Source organism: Schistocerca nitens, chromosome 7, assembly GCF_023898315.1.
Source record: "Schistocerca nitens isolate TAMUIC-IGC-003100 chromosome 7, iqSchNite1.1, whole genome shotgun sequence".
Classification (NCBI taxonomy): Eukaryota; Metazoa; Arthropoda; class Insecta; order Orthoptera; family Acrididae; genus Schistocerca; species Schistocerca nitens.
Genome location: NC_064620.1, coordinates 600,124,139 through 600,140,517, shown reverse-complemented (window position 1 = coordinate 600,140,517; position 16,379 = coordinate 600,124,139).

Sequence of the window (16,379 nt, the reverse complement as noted above, 5' to 3'; positions counted from 1 at the left end):
ACAGAGATTGCATCGGGATTGAATACAAAGGGCACAATGCCACGTAAGTACAAGAAGAGTGCTCTTATAAATGTCTGTGCTTTGAGCTTTTCCTGGGAGGGCAGTATTCGATTCCGATTCACCACTGCAGGTTTTCTGCATCAATTGGACCTTTACATTGACGATGAAACACAGAATTAGCATCGGAATTGAGTATAAAAGGCACAATGCCGACATAAGAAAAAGAAAAGTGACTTTTCTAATTGTGTGTGCTTTGAGCTTCTGCTGGGAGACCGTTATTAGATTCCGATACACCATTGCAGGCTATTTTATCACTTGATCGTTTACATTGACGATGAAATACAGACATTACATGGGGATTGAATACAAATGGCACAATGCAACGTAAGTACAAGAAGAGTGCTCCTATAGTTGTCTGTGCTTTGAGCTTTTCCTGGGAGGGCAGTACTCGATTCCGATTCACCACTGCAGGTTTTCTGCATCAATTGGACCTTTACATTGACGATGAAACACAGAAATTGCATCGGAATTGAATACAAAAGGCACAATGCCGACTTAAGAAAAAGAAGAGTGACTTTTCTAATTGTCTGTGCTTTGAGCTTCTCCTGGGAGACCGGTATTAGATTCCGATGCACCATTGGAGACTATTTTATCACTTGATCGTTTACATTGACAATGAAACACTGACATTGCATCGGGATTGAATACAAAGGGCACAATGCCACGTAAGTACAAGAATAGTGTTCTTATAATTGTCTGTGCTTTGAGCTTCTACTGGGAGGGCAGTATTCGATTCCGATGCACCACTGCAGGTTTTCTGCATCAATTGGATCTTTACATTGACGATGAAACACACAAATTGCATCGGAATTGAATACAAAATGCTCAATGCCGACTTAAGGAAAAGAAGAGTGACTTTTCTAATTGTCTGTAATTTGAGCTTCTCCTGGGAGACCGTTATTAGATTCCGATGCACCATTGCAGGTTTTTTTATCACTTGATCGTTTACATTGACGATGAAACACAGACATTGCATCGGGATTGAATGCAAAGGGCACAATGCCACGTAAGTACAAGAAGAGTGCTCTTATAATTGTCTGAGCTATGAGCTTCTCCTGGGAGGGCAATATTATTTTGCGATGCACCACTGCAGGTTTTCTGCATCAATTGGACCATTACATTGACGATGTAACACAGAAATTGCATCGGAATTGAATACAAAGGGCTCAATGCTGACTTAAGAAAAAGAAGAGTGACTTTTATAATTGTCTGTGCTTTGAGCTTCTCCTGGGAGACCGGTATTAGATTCCGATGCACCATTGCAGGCTATTTTATCACTTGATCATTTACATTGACGATGAAATACAGACATTGCATCGGAATTGAATACAAAAGCACAATGCCATCTTAAGTATAGGAAGTGTGACTCTTCTCATTTTCTGTGATTTGAGCTATTTCTGGGAGAGAAGTATTAGATGCCGATACACCACTACAAGTTTTCTGTATCAATTGGACCTTTACATTGACGATGAAACACAGAAATTGAATCGGAATTGAATACAAAAAGCACAATGCCGACTTAAGGAAACGAAGAGTGACTTTTCTAATTGTCTGTGCTTTGAGCTTCTCCTGGGAGACCGGAATTATTTTCCGATGCACCATTGCAGGCTATTTTATCACTTGATCGTTTACATTGACGATGAAATACAGACATTGCATCGGGATTGAATACAAAGGGCACAATGCCACGTAAGTACAAGAAGAGTGCTCTTATAATTGTCTGTGCTTTGAGCTTCTCCTGGGAGGCCATATTCGATTCCGATGCACCACTGCAGGTTTTCTGCATCAATTGGACCTTTACATTGACGATGAAACACAGAAATTGCATCGGAATTGGGTACATAAGGCACAATGCCGACTTAAGAAAAAGAAGAGTGACTTTTCTAATTGTCTGTGCTTTGAGCTTCTCCTGGGAGACCGGTATTAGATTCCGATGCACCATTGGAGACTATTTTATCACTTGATCGTTTACATTGACAATGAAACACTGACATTGCATCGGGATTGAATACAAAGGGCACGATGCCACGTAAGTACAAGAATAGCGTCCTTATAATTGTCTGTGCTTTGAGCTTCTACTGGGAGGGCAGTATTCGATTCCGATGCACCACTGCACGTTTTCTGCATCAATTGGACCTTTACATTGACGATGAAACACAGAAATTGCATCGGAATTGAATACAAAAGGCTCAATGCCGACTTAAGGAAAAGAAGAGTGACTTTTCTAATTGTCTGTAATTTGAGCTTCTCCTGGGAGACCGGTATTAGATTCCGATGCACCATTGCAGGCTATTTTATCACTTGATCGTTTACATTGACGATGAAACACAGACATTGCATCGGGATTGAATGCAAAGGGCACAATGCCACGTAAGTACAAGAAGAGTGCTCTTATAATTGTCTGAGCTATGAGCTTCTCCTGGGAGGGCAGTATTCTTTTGCGATGCACCACTGCAGGTTTTCTGCATCAATTGGACCATTACATTGACGATGTAACACAGAATTTGCATCGGAATTGAATACAAAAGGCACAATGCCGACTTAAGAAAAAGAAGAGTGACTTTTCTAATTGTCTGTGCTTTGAGCTTCTCCTGGGAGACCGGTACTATATTCCGATGCACCATTGCAGGCTATTTTATCACTTGATCGTTTACATTGACGATGAAATACAGACTTTGCATCGGGATTGAATACAAAGGGCACAATGCAACGTAAGTACAAGAAGAGTGCTCTTATAATTGTCTGTGCTTTGCGCTTTTCCTGGGAGGGCAGTATTCGATTCCGATTCACCACTGCAGGTTTTCTGCATCAATTGGACATTTACATTGACGATGAAACACAGAAATTGCATCGGAATTGAATACAAAATGCACAATGCCGACTTAAGGAAATGAAGAGTGACTTTTCTAATGGTCTGTGCTTTGAGCTTCTCCAGGGAGACCGGTATAAGATTCCGATGCACCATTGGAGGCTATTTTATCACTTGATCGTTTACATTGACAATGAAACACAGACATTGCATCGGGATTGAATACAAAGGGCACAATCCCACGTAAGTACAAGAAGAGTTCTCTTATAATTGTCTGTGCTTTGAGCTTCTCCTAGGAGGGTAGTATTCAATTCCGATGCACCACTGCAGGTTTTCTGCATCAATTGGACATTTACATTGACGATGAAACACAGAAATTGCATCGGAATTGAATACAAAAGGCACAATTTCGACTTAAGGAAAAGAAGAGTGACTTTTTTTAAATGTCTGTACTTTGAGCTTCTCCTGGGAGACGGGTATTAGATTCCGATGCACCATTGCAGGCTATTTTATCACTTGATCGTTTACATTGACGATGAAAGGCAGACATTGCATCAGGATTGAATACAAAGGGCACAATGCCACGTAAGTACAAGAAGAGTGCTCTTGTAATGGTCTGTGCTTTGAGCATCTCCTGGGAGGGCCGTATTCGATTCCGATGCACCACTGCAGGTTTCCTGCATCAATTGGACGTTTACATTGACGATGTAACACAGAAATTGCATCGGAATTGAATACAAAAGGCACAATGCCGACTTAAGTAAATGAAGAGTGACCTTTCTAATTGTCTGTGATTAGAGCTTCTTCTGGGAGACCGGTACTAGATTCCGATGCACCATTGCTGGCTGTTTTATCACTTGATCGTTTACATTGACGATGAAATACAGACATTGCATGGGATTGAATACAAAGGGCACAATGCCACGTAAGTACAAGAAGAGTGCTCTTATAATTGTCTGTGCTTTGAGCTTCTCCTGGGAAGGCCATATTCGATTCCGATGCACCACTGCAGGTTTTCTGCATCAATTGGACCTTTACATTGACGATGAAACACAGAAATTATATCGGAATTGAATACAAGAGGCACAATGCCGATTTAAGTATAAGAAGAGTGACTCTTCTCATTTTCTGTGCTTTGAGCTATTCCTGGGAGAGCAGTGTTCGATTCCGATGCACCACTGCAGGTTTTCTGCATCAATTGGACCTTTACATTACGATGAAACATACAAATTGCATTAGAATTGAATACAAAAGGCACAATGCCGACTTACGTCCAAGAGGACTGACTCATCTCATTTTCTGTGCTTTGAGCAATTCCTGGGAGAGCAGTATTAGATGCCGATGCACCACTGCAGGTTTTCTGCATCAATTGGACCTTTACATTGACGATGAAACACAGAAATCGCATCGGAATTGAATACAAAGGGCTCAATGCTGACTTAAGAAAAAGAAGAGTGACTTTTATAATTGTCTGTGCTTTGAGCTTCTCCTGGGAGACCGGTATTAGATTCCGATGCACCATTGCAGGCTATTTTATCACTTGATCGTTTACATTGACGATGAAATACAGACATTGCATCGGAATTGAATACAAAAGCACAATGCCATCTTAAGTATAAGAAGTGTGACTCTTCTCATTTTCTGTGATTTGAGCTATTTCTGGGAGAGAAGTATTAGATGCCGATGCACCACTACAAGTTATCTGTATCAATTGGACCTTTACATTGACGATGAAACACAGAAATTGAATCGGAATTGAATACAAAAAGCACAATGCCGACTTAAGGAAACGAAGAGTGACTTTTCTAATTGTCTGTGCTTTGAGCTTCTCCTGGGAGACCGGAATTAGTTTCCGATGCACCATTGCAGGCTATTTTATCAATTGATCGTTTACATTGACGATGAAACACAGACATTGCATCGGGATTGAATACAATGGGCACAATGCCACGTAAGTACAAGAATAGTGCTCTTATAATTGTCTGTGCTTTGAGCTTCTCCTGGGAGGGCAGTATTCGATTCCGATGAACCACTGCAGGTTTCCTGCATCAATTGGACCTTTACATTGACGATGAAACACAGAAACTGCATCGGAATTGAATACAAAAAGCACAATGCCAACTTAAGTACAAGAAGAGTGGCCATTCTCATTTTCTGTGCTTCGAGCTTTTCCTGGGAGAGCAGTATTCGATTCCGATGCACCACTGCAGGTTTCCTGCATCAATTGGACCTTTACATTGACGATGAAACACAGAAATTGCATCGGAATTGAATTCAAAAGGCACAATTCCGACTTAAGAAAATGAAGAGTGACTTTTCTAATTGTCTGTGCTTTGAGCTTCTCCTGGGAGACCGGTATTAGATTCCGATGCACCATTGCAGGCTATTTTATCACTTGATCGTTTACATTGACGATGAAACACAGACATTGCATCGGGATTGAATACAAAGCGCACAATGCCACCTAAGTAGAGGAAGAGTGCTCTTATAATTATCTGTGCTTTGAGCTTCTCCTGGGAGTGTAGTATTCGATTCCGATGCACCACTGCAGGTTTTCTGCGTCAATTGGACCTTTACATTGACGATGATAAACAGAAATTGCATCGGAATTGAATACAAAAGGCACAATGCCGACTTAAGTACAAGAAGAGTGACACCTCTCATTTTCTGTGCTTTGAGCTATTCCTGGAGAGCAGTATTCGATTCCGATGCACCACTGCAGGTTTTATGGATCAATTGGACCTTTACATTGACGATGAAAGACAGAAATTGCATCGGAATTGCATACAAAAGGCACAATGCCGACTTAAGTACAAGAGGACTGACTCTTCACATTTTCTGTGCTTTGAGCTATTAATGGGAGAGCAGTATTAGATGCCGATACACCACTGCAGGTTTTCTGCATCAATTGGACCTTTACATTGACGATGCAACACAGAATTTGCATCGGAATTGAGTACATAAGGCACAATGCCGACTTAAGAAAAAGAAGAGTTACTTTTTTAATTGTGTGTGCTTTGAGCTTCTGCTGGGAGACCGGTATTAGATTCCGATACACCATTGCAGGCTTTTTTATCACTTGATCGTTTACATTGACGATGAAACACAGAAATTGCATCGGAATTGAATACAAAAGGCACAATGCCGACTTAAGGAAAAGAAGAGTGACTTTTCTAATTGTCTGTGCTTTGAGCTTCTCCTGGGCGAACGGTATTAGATTCCGATGCACCATTGCGGGCTATTTTATCACTTGATCGTTTACATTGACGATGAAACGCAGACATTGCATCGGGATTGAATACAATGGACACAATGCCACGTAAGTACAAGAAGAGTGCTCTTATAATTGTCTGTTCTTTGAGCTTCTCCTGGGAGGGCAGTATTCGATTCTGATGCACCACTGCAGGTTTTCTGCATCAATTGGACCTTTACATTGACGGTGAAACACAGAAATTGCATCGGAATTGAATACAAAAGGCACAATGCCGACTTAAGTACAAGTAGAGTGACTCTTCTCATTTTCTGTGCTTCGAGCTTTTCCTGGGAGAGCAGTATTCAATTCCGATGCACCACTGCAGGTTTTCTGCTTCAATTGGACCTTTACATTGACGATGAAACACAGAAATTGCATCGGAATTGAATACAAAAGGCACAATGCCGACTTAAGTACATGAAGAGTGACTCTTCTCATTTTTTGTGCTTTGAGCTATTCCTGGGAGAGCAGTATTAGATGCCGATGCACCACTGCAGGTTTTATGGATCAATTGGACCTTTACATTGAAGATGAAACACAGAAATTGCATCGTAATTGAATACAAAATGCTCAATGCCGACTTAAGTACAAGAAGAATGACCATTCTCACCTTCTGTGCTTCGAGCTTTTCCTGGGAGAGCAGTATTCGATTCCGATGCACCACTGCAGGTTTCCTGCATCAATTGGACCTTTACATTGACGATGAAACACAGAAATTGCATCGGAATTGAATTTCAAAAGGCACAATACCGTCTTAAGAAAAAGAAGAGTGACTTTTCTAATTGTCTGTGCTTTGAGCTTCTCCTGGGAGACCGGTATTAGTTTCCGGTGCACCATTGCAGGCTATTTTATCACTTGATCGTTTACATTGACGATGAAACACAGACATTGCATCGGGATTGAATACAAAGGGCACAATGCCACCTAAGTTGAAGAAGAGTGCTCTTATAATTGTCTGTGCTTTGAGCTTCTCCTGGGAGGGCAGTATTCGATTCCGATGCACCACTGCAGGTTTTCTGCATCAATTGGACCTTTACATTGACGATGATACACAGAAATTGCATCGGAATTGAATACAAAAGGCACAATGCCGACTTAAGTACAAGAAGAGTGACTCCTCTCATTTTCTGTGCTTTGTGCTATTCCTGGGAGAGCAGTATTCGATTCCGATGCACCACTGCAGGTTTTCTGGATCAATTGGACCTTTACATTGATGATGAAACACAGATATTGCGTCGGAATTGCATACAAAAGGAACAATGCCGACTTAAGTACAAGAGGACTGACTCTTCAAATTTTCTGTGCTTTGAGCAATTCCTGGGAGAGTATCATTAGATGCCGATGCACCACTGCAGGTTTTCTGCATCAATTGGACCTTTACATTGACAATGCAACACATAATAAGCATCGGAATTGGGGACATAAGGCACAATGCCGACTTAAGAAGAAGAAGAGTTACTTTTCTAATTGTGTGTGCTTTGAGCTTCTGCTGGGAGACCGGTATTAGATTCCGATACACAAATGTAGGCTTTTTTATCACTTGATCGTTTACATTGACGATGAAACACAGACATTGCATTGGGATTGAATACAAAGGGCACAATGCCACGTAAGTACAAGAAGAGTGCTCTTATAATTGTCTGTGCTTTGAGCGTCACCTGGGAGGGCAGTATTCGATTCCGATGCACAACTGCAAGTTTTCTGCATCAATTGGACCTTTACATGGACGATGTAACACAGAAATTGCATCGGAATTGAATACAAAAGGCCCAATGCCGACTTAAGAAAAAGAAGAGTGAATTTTCTAATTGTCTGTGCTTTGAGCTTCTCCTGGGAGACCGGTATTAGATTCCGATGCACCATTGCAGGCTATTTCATCACTTGATCGTTTACATTGACGATGAAACACAGAAATTGCATCGGAATTGAATACAAAGAGCACAATGACACGTAAGTACAAGAAGAGTGCTCTTATAATTGTCTGTGCTTTGAGCTTCTCTTGGGAGGGCAGTATTCGATTCCGATGCACCACTGCAGGTTTTATGCATCAATTGGATCTTTACATAGACGATGAAACACAGAAATTGCATCCGAATTGAATACAAAAGGCACAATGCCGACGTTAGTATAAGAAGAGTGACTCTTCTCATTTTCTGTGCTTTGAGCTATTCCTGCGAGAGCAATATTAGATGCTGATGCACCACTGCAGGTTTTGTGAATCAATTGGACCTTTACATTGACGAGGTGACACAGATATTGCATCGGAATTGAATACAAAAGGCACAATGCCGACTTAAGGAAAAGAAGATTGACTTTTCTATTTGTCTGTGCTTTGAGCTTCTCCTGGAGACCGGTATTAGATTCCGATGAACGATTGCAGACTATTTTATCACTTGATCGTTTACATTGACGATGAACACACAGACATTGCATCGGGATTGAATACAAAGGGCACAATGCCAAGTAAGTACAAGAAGAGTGCTCTTATAATTGTCTGTGTTTAGCGCTTCTCCTAGGAGGACAGCATTCGATTTCGATGCACCACTGCAGGTTTTCTGCATCAATTGGACCTTTACATTGACGATGAAACACAGAAATTGAATCGGAATTGAATACAAGAGGTACAATGCCGATTTAAGTATAAGAAGAGTGACTCTTCTCATTTTCTTTGCTTTGAGCAATTCCTGGGAGGGCAGTATTAGATGCCGTTGCACCACTGCAGGTCTTCTGCATCAATTGGACCTTTACATTGACGATGAAACACAGAAATTGCATCGGAATTGAATACAAAAGGCACATTGCAGACTTTAGTACAAGAAGAGTGACTCTTCTCATTTTCTGTGCTTTGAGCTTCTCCTGGGAGACCGGTATTAGATTCCGATGCACCATTGCAGGCTATTTTATCACTTGATCGTTTACATTGACGATGAAACACAGACATTGCATCGGGATTGAATACAAAGGGCACAGTGCCACGTAAGTACAAGAAGAGTGCTCTTATAATTGTCTGTGGTTTGAGCTTCTCCTGGGAGGGCAGTATTCGATTCCGATGCACCACCGCAGGTTTTCTGCATCAATTGGACCTTTACATTGACGATGAAACACAGAAATTGCATCGGAATTGAGTATAAGAGGCACAATGCCGACTTAAGAAAAAGAAAAGTGACTTTTCTAATTGTGTGTGCTTTGAGCTTCTGCTGGGAGACCGTTATTAGATTCCGATACACCATTGCTGGCTTTTTTATCACTTGATCGTTTACATTGACGATGAAACACAGACATTGCATCGGGATTGAATACAAAGGGCACAATGCCACGTAAGTACAAGAAGAGTGCTCTTATAATTGTCTGTGCTTTGAGCATCTCCTGGGAGGGCAGTATTCGATTCCGATGCACAACTGCAGTTTTTCTGCATCAATTGGACCTATCCATGGACGATGTAACACAGAAATTGCATCGGAATTGAATACAAAAGGCCCAATGTCGACTAAAGAAAAAGAAGATTGACTTTTCTAATTGTCTGTGTTTTGAGCTTCTCCTGGGAGACCGGTATTCGATTCCGATGCACCATTGCAGGCTATTTTATCACTTGATCGTTTACATTGACGATGAAACACAGAAATTGCATCGGGATTGAATACAAAGGGCACAATGCCACGTAAGTACAAGAAGAGTGCTCTTATAATTGTCTGTGCTTTGAGCATCTCCTGGGAGGGCAGTATTCGATTCCGATGCACAACTGCAGGTTTTCTGCATCAATTGGACCTTTACATGGACGATGTAACACAGAAATTGCATCGGAATTGAATACAAAAGGCCCAATGCCGACTTAAGAAAAAGAAGAGCGACTTTTCTAATTGTCTGTGCTTTGAGCTTCTCCTGGGAGACCGGTATTAGATTCCGATGCACCATTGCAGGCTATTTTATCACTTGATCGTTTACATTGACGATGAAACACAGAAATTGCATCGGGATTGAATACAAAGGGCACAATGCCACGTAAGTACAAGAAGAGTGCTCTTATAAATGTCTGTGGTTTGAGCTTCTCCTGGGAGGGCAGTATTCGATTCCGATGCACCACTGCAGGTTTTCTGCATCAATTGGACCCTTACATTGACGATGAAACACAGAAATTGCATCGGAATTGAATACAAAAGGCACAATGCCGACTTAAGGAAAAGAAGAGTGACTTTTCTAATTGTCTGTGCTTTGAGCTTCTCCTGGAGACCGGTATTAGATTCCGATGAACGATTGCAGACTATTTTATCACTTGATCGTTTACATTGACGATGAACACACAGACATTGCATCGGGATTGAATACAAAGGGCACAATGCCAAGTAAGTACAAGAAGAGTGCTCTTATAATTGTCTGTGTTTTGCGCTTCTCCTGGGAGGGCAGTATTCGATTCCGATGCACCACTGCAGGTTTTCTGCATCAATTGGACCTTTACATAGACGATGAAACACAGAAATTGTATCGGAATTGAATACATAAGGCACAATGCCGACGTTAGTATAAGATGAGTGACTCTTCTCATTTTCTGTGCTTTGAGCTATTCCTGCGAGAACAATATTAGCTGCTGATGCACCACTACAGGTTTTGTGCATCAATTGGACCTTTACATTGACGAGGAAACACAGAAATTGCATCGGAATTGAATACAAAAGGCACAATGCCAATTTAAGTATAAGAAGAGTGACTCTTCTCATTTTATGTGCTTTGAGCTATTCCTGGGAGAGCAGTATTCGATTCCGATGCACCACTGCAGGTTTTCTGCATCAATTGGACCTTTACATTGACGATGAAACACAGAAATTGCATCGGTATTGAATACAGAAGGCACAATGCCGACTTAAGTACAAGAGGACTGACTCTTCTCATTTTCTGTGCTTTGAGCAATTCCTGGGAGGGCTGTATAAGATGCCGATGCACCACTGCAGGTTTTCCGCATCAATTGGACCTTTACATTAACGATGAAACACAGAAATTGCATCGGAATTGAATACAAAAGGCACAATGCCGACTTATGAAAAAGAAGAGTGACTTTTCTAATTGTCTGTGCTTTCAGCTTCTCCTGGGAGACCGGTATTAGATTCCGATGCACCATTGCAGGCTATTTTATCACTTGATCGTTTACATTGACGATGAAACACAGACATTGCATCGGGATTGAATACTAAGGGCACAATGCCACGTAAGTACAAGAAGAGTGCTCTTATAATTGTCTGTGCTTTGAGCTTCTCCTGGGAGGGCAGTATTCGATTCCGATGCACCACTGCAGGTTTTCTGCATCAATTGGAGCTTTACATTGACGATGAAACACAGAAATTGCATCGGAATTGAATACAAAAGGCACAATGCCGACTTAAGTACAAGAAGAGTGACTCCTCTCATTTTCTGTGCTTTGAGCTATTCTTGGGAGAGCAGTATTCGATTCCGATGCACCACTGCAGGTTTTCTGGATCAATTGGACCTTTACATTGATGATGAAACACAGATATTGCGTCGGAATTGCATACAAAAGGAACAATGCCGACTTAAGTACAAGAGGACTGACTCTTCAAATTTTCTGTGCTTTGAGCAATTCCTGGGAGAGTATCATTAGATGCCGATGCACCACTGCAGGTTTTCTGCATCAATTGGACCTTTACATTGACAATGCAACACATAATAAGCATCGGAATTGGGGACATAAGGCACAATGCCAACTTAAGAAGAAGAAGAGTTACTTTTCTAATTGTGTGTGCTTTGAGCTTCTGCTGGGAGACCGGTATTAGATTCCGATACACAAATGTAGGCTTTTTTATCACTTGATCGTTTACATTGACGATGAAACACAGACATTGCATTGGGATTGAATACAAAGGGCACAATGCCACGTAAGTACAAGAAGAGTGCTCTTATAATTGTCTGTGCTTTGAGCGTCACCTGGGAGGGCAGTATTCGATTCCGATGCACAACTGCAAGTTTTCTGCATCAATTGGACCTTTACATGGACGATGTAACACAGAAATTGCATCGGAATTGAATACAAAAGGCCCAATGCCGACTTAAGAAAAAGAAGAGTGAATTTTCTAATTGTCTGTGCTTTGAGCTTCTCCTGGGAGACCGGTATTAGATTCCGATGCACCATTGCAGGCTATTTCATCACTTGATCGTTTACATTGACGATGAAACACAGAAATTGCATCGGAATTGAATACAAAGAGCACAATGACACGTAAGTACAAGAAGAGTGCTCTTATAATTGTCTGTGCTTTGAGCTTCTCTTGGGAGGGCAGTATTCGATTCCGATGCACCACTGCAGGTTTTATGCATCAATTGGATCTTTACATAGACGATGAAACACAGAAATTGCATCCGAATTGAATACAAAAGGCACAATGCCGACGTTAGTATAAGAAGAGTGACTCTTCTCATTTTCTGTGCTTTGAGCTATTCCTGCGAGAGCAATATTAGATGCTGATGCACCACTGCAGGTTTTGTGAATCAATTGGACCTTTACATTGACGAGGTGACACAGATATTGCATCGGAATTGAATACAAAAGGCACAATGCCGACTTAAGGAAAAGAAGAGTGACTTTTCTATTTGTCTGTGCTTTGAGCTTCTCCTGGAGACCGGTATTAGATTCCGATGAACTATTGCAGACTATTTTATCACTTGATCGTTTACATTGACGATGAACACACAGACATTGCATCGGGATTGAATACAAAGGGCACAATGCCAAGTAAGTACAAGAAGAGTGCTCTTATAATTGTCTGTGTTTAGCGCTTCTCCTAGGAGGGCAGTATTCGATTTCGATGCACCACTGCAGGTTTTCTGCATCAATTGGACCTTTACATTGACGATGAAACACAGAAATTGAATCGGAATTGAATACAAGAGGTACAATGCCGATTTAAGTATAAGAAGAGTGACTCTTCTCATTTTCTTTGCTTTGAGCAATTCCTGGGAGGGCAGTATTAGATGCCGTTGCACCACTGCAGGTCTTCTGCATCAATTGGACCTTTACATTGACGATGAAACACAGAAATTGCATCGGAATTGAATACAAAAGGCACATTGCAGACTTTAGTACAAGAAGAGTGACTCTTCTCATTTTCTGTGCTTTGAGCTTCTCCTGGGAGACCGGTATTAGATTCCGATGCACCATTGCAGGCTATTTTATCACTTGATCGTTTACATTGACGATGAAACACAGACATTGCCTCGGTATTGAATACAAAGGGCACAGTGCCACGTAAGTACAAGAAGAGTGCTCTTATAATTGTCTGTGGTTTGAGCTTCTCCTGGGAGGGCAGTATTCGATTCCGATGCACCACCGCAGGTTTTCTGCATCAATTGGACCTTTACATTGACGATGAAACACAGAAATGCATCGGAATTGAGTATAAGAGGCACAATGCCGACTTAAGAAAAAGAAAAGTGACTTTTCTAGTTGTGTGTGCTTTGAGCTTCTGCTGGGAGACCGTTATTAGATTCCGATACACCATTGCTGGCTTTTTTATCACTTGATCGTTTACATTGACGATGAAACACAGACATTGCATCGGGATTGAATACAAAGGGCACAATGCCACGTAAGTACAAGAAGAGTGCTCTTATAATTGTCTGTGCTTTGAGCATCTCCTGGGAGGGCAGTATTCGATTCCGATGCACAACTGCAGTTTTTCTGCATCAATTGGACCTATCCATGGACGATGTAACACAGAAATTGCATCGGAATTGAATACAAAAGTCCCAATGTCGACTAAAGAAAAAGAAGATTGACTTTTCTAATTGTCTGTGCATTGAGCTTCTCCTGGGAGACCGGTATTCGATTCCGATGCACCATTGCAGGCTATTTTATCACTTGATCGTTTACATTGACGATGAAACACAGAAATTGCATCGGGATTGAATACAAAGGGCACAATGCCACGTAAGTACAAGAAGAGTGCTCTTATAATTGTCTGTGCTTTGAGCATCTCCTGGGAGGGCAGTATTCGATTCCGATGCACAACTGCAGGTTTTCTGCATCAATTGGACCTTTACATGGACGATGTAACACAGAAATTGCATCGGAATTGAATACAAAAGGCCCAATGCCGACTTAAGAAAAAGAAGAGCGACTTTTCTAATTGTCTGTGCTTTGAGCTTCTCCTGGGAGACCGGTATTAGATTCCGATGCACCATTGCAGGCTATTTTATCACTTGATCGTTTACATTGACGATGAAACACAGAAATTGCATCGGGATTGAATACAAAGGGCACAATGCCACGTAAGTACAAGAAGAGTGCTCTTATAATTGTCTGTGGTTTGAGCTTCTCCTGGGAGGGCAGTATTCGATTCCGATGCACCACTGCAGGTTTTCTGCATCAATTGGACCCTTACATTGACGATGAAACACAGAAATTGCATCGGAATTGAATACAAAAGGCACAATGCCGACTTAAGGAAAAGAAGAGTGACTTTTCTAATTGTCTGTGCTTTGAGCTTCTCCTGGAGACCGGTATTATATTCCGATGAACGATTGCAGACTATTTTATCACTTGATCGTTTACATTGACGATGAACACACAGACATTGCATCGGGATTGAATACAAAGGGCACAATGCCAAGTAAGTACAAGAAGAGTGCTCTTATAATTGTCTGTGTTTTGCGCTTCTCCTGGGAGGGCAGTATTCGATTCCGATGCACCACTGCAGGTTTTCTGCATCAATTGGACCTTTACATAGACGATGAAACACAGAAATTGTATCGGAATTGAATACAAAAGGCACAATGCCGACGTTAGTATAAGATGAGTGACTCTTCTCATTTTCTGTGCTTTGAGCTATTCCTGCGAGAACAATATTAGCTGCTGATGCACCACTACAGGTTTTGTGCATCAATTGGACCTTTACATTGACGAGGAAACACAGAAATTGCATCGGAATTGAATACAAAAGGCACAATGCCAATTTAAGTATAAGAAGAGTGACTCTTCTCATTTTATGTGCTTTGAGCTATTCCTGGGAGAGCAGTATTCGATTCCGATGCACCACTGCAGGTTTTCTGCATCAATTGGACCTTTACATTGACGATGAAACACAGAAATTGCATCGGTATTGAATACAGAAGGCACAATGCCGACTTAAGTACAAGAGGACTGACTCTTCTCATTTTCTGTGCTTTGAGCAATTCCTGGGAGGGCTGTATAAGATGCCGATGCACCACTGCAGGTTTTCCGCATCAATTGGACCTTTACATTAACGATGAAACACAGAAATTGCATCGGAATTGAATACAAAAGGCACAATGCCGACTTATGAAAAAGAAGAGTGACTTTTCTAATTGTCTGTGCTTTCAGCTTCTCCTGGGAGACCGGTATTAGATTCCGATGAACGATTGCAGACTATTTTATCACTTGATCGTTTACATTGACGATGAACACACAGACATTGCATCGGGATTGAATACAAAGGGCACAATGCCATGTAAGTTCAAGAAGAGTGCTCTTATAAATGTCTGTGCTTTGAGCTTCTCCTGGGAGGGCAGTATTCGATTCTGATGCACCACTGCAGGTTTTCTGCATCAATTGGACCATTACATTGACGATGAAACACAGAAATTGCATCGGAATTGAATACAAAAGGCACAATGCCGACTTAAGGAAAAGAAGAGTGACTTTTCTAATTGTGTGTGCTTTGAGCTTCTGCTGGGAGACCGTTATTAGATTCCGATACACCATTGCAGGCTTTTTTATCACTTGATCGTTTACATTGATGATGAAACACAGACATTGCATCGGGATTGAATACAAAGGGCACAATGCCACGTAAGTACAAGAAGAGTGCTCTTATAATTGTCTGTGCTTTGAGCATCTCCTGGGAGGGCAGTATTCGATTCCGATGCACATCTGCAGGTTTTCTGCATCAATTGGACCTATCCATGGACGATGTAACACAGAAATTGCATCGGAATTGAATACAAACGGCCCAATGCCGACTTAAGAAAAAGAAGATTGACTTTTCTAATTGTCTGTGCTTTGAGCTTCTCCTGGGAGACCGGTATTAGTTTCCGATGCACCATTGCAGGCTATTTTATCACTTGATCGTTTACATTGACGATGAAACACAGAAATTGCATCGGTATTGAATACAAAGGGCACAATGCCACGCAAGTACAAGAAGAGTGCTCTTATAATTGTCTGTGCTTTGAGCATCTCCTGGGAGGGCAGTATTCGATTCCGATGTACAACTGCAGGTTTTCTGCATCAATTGG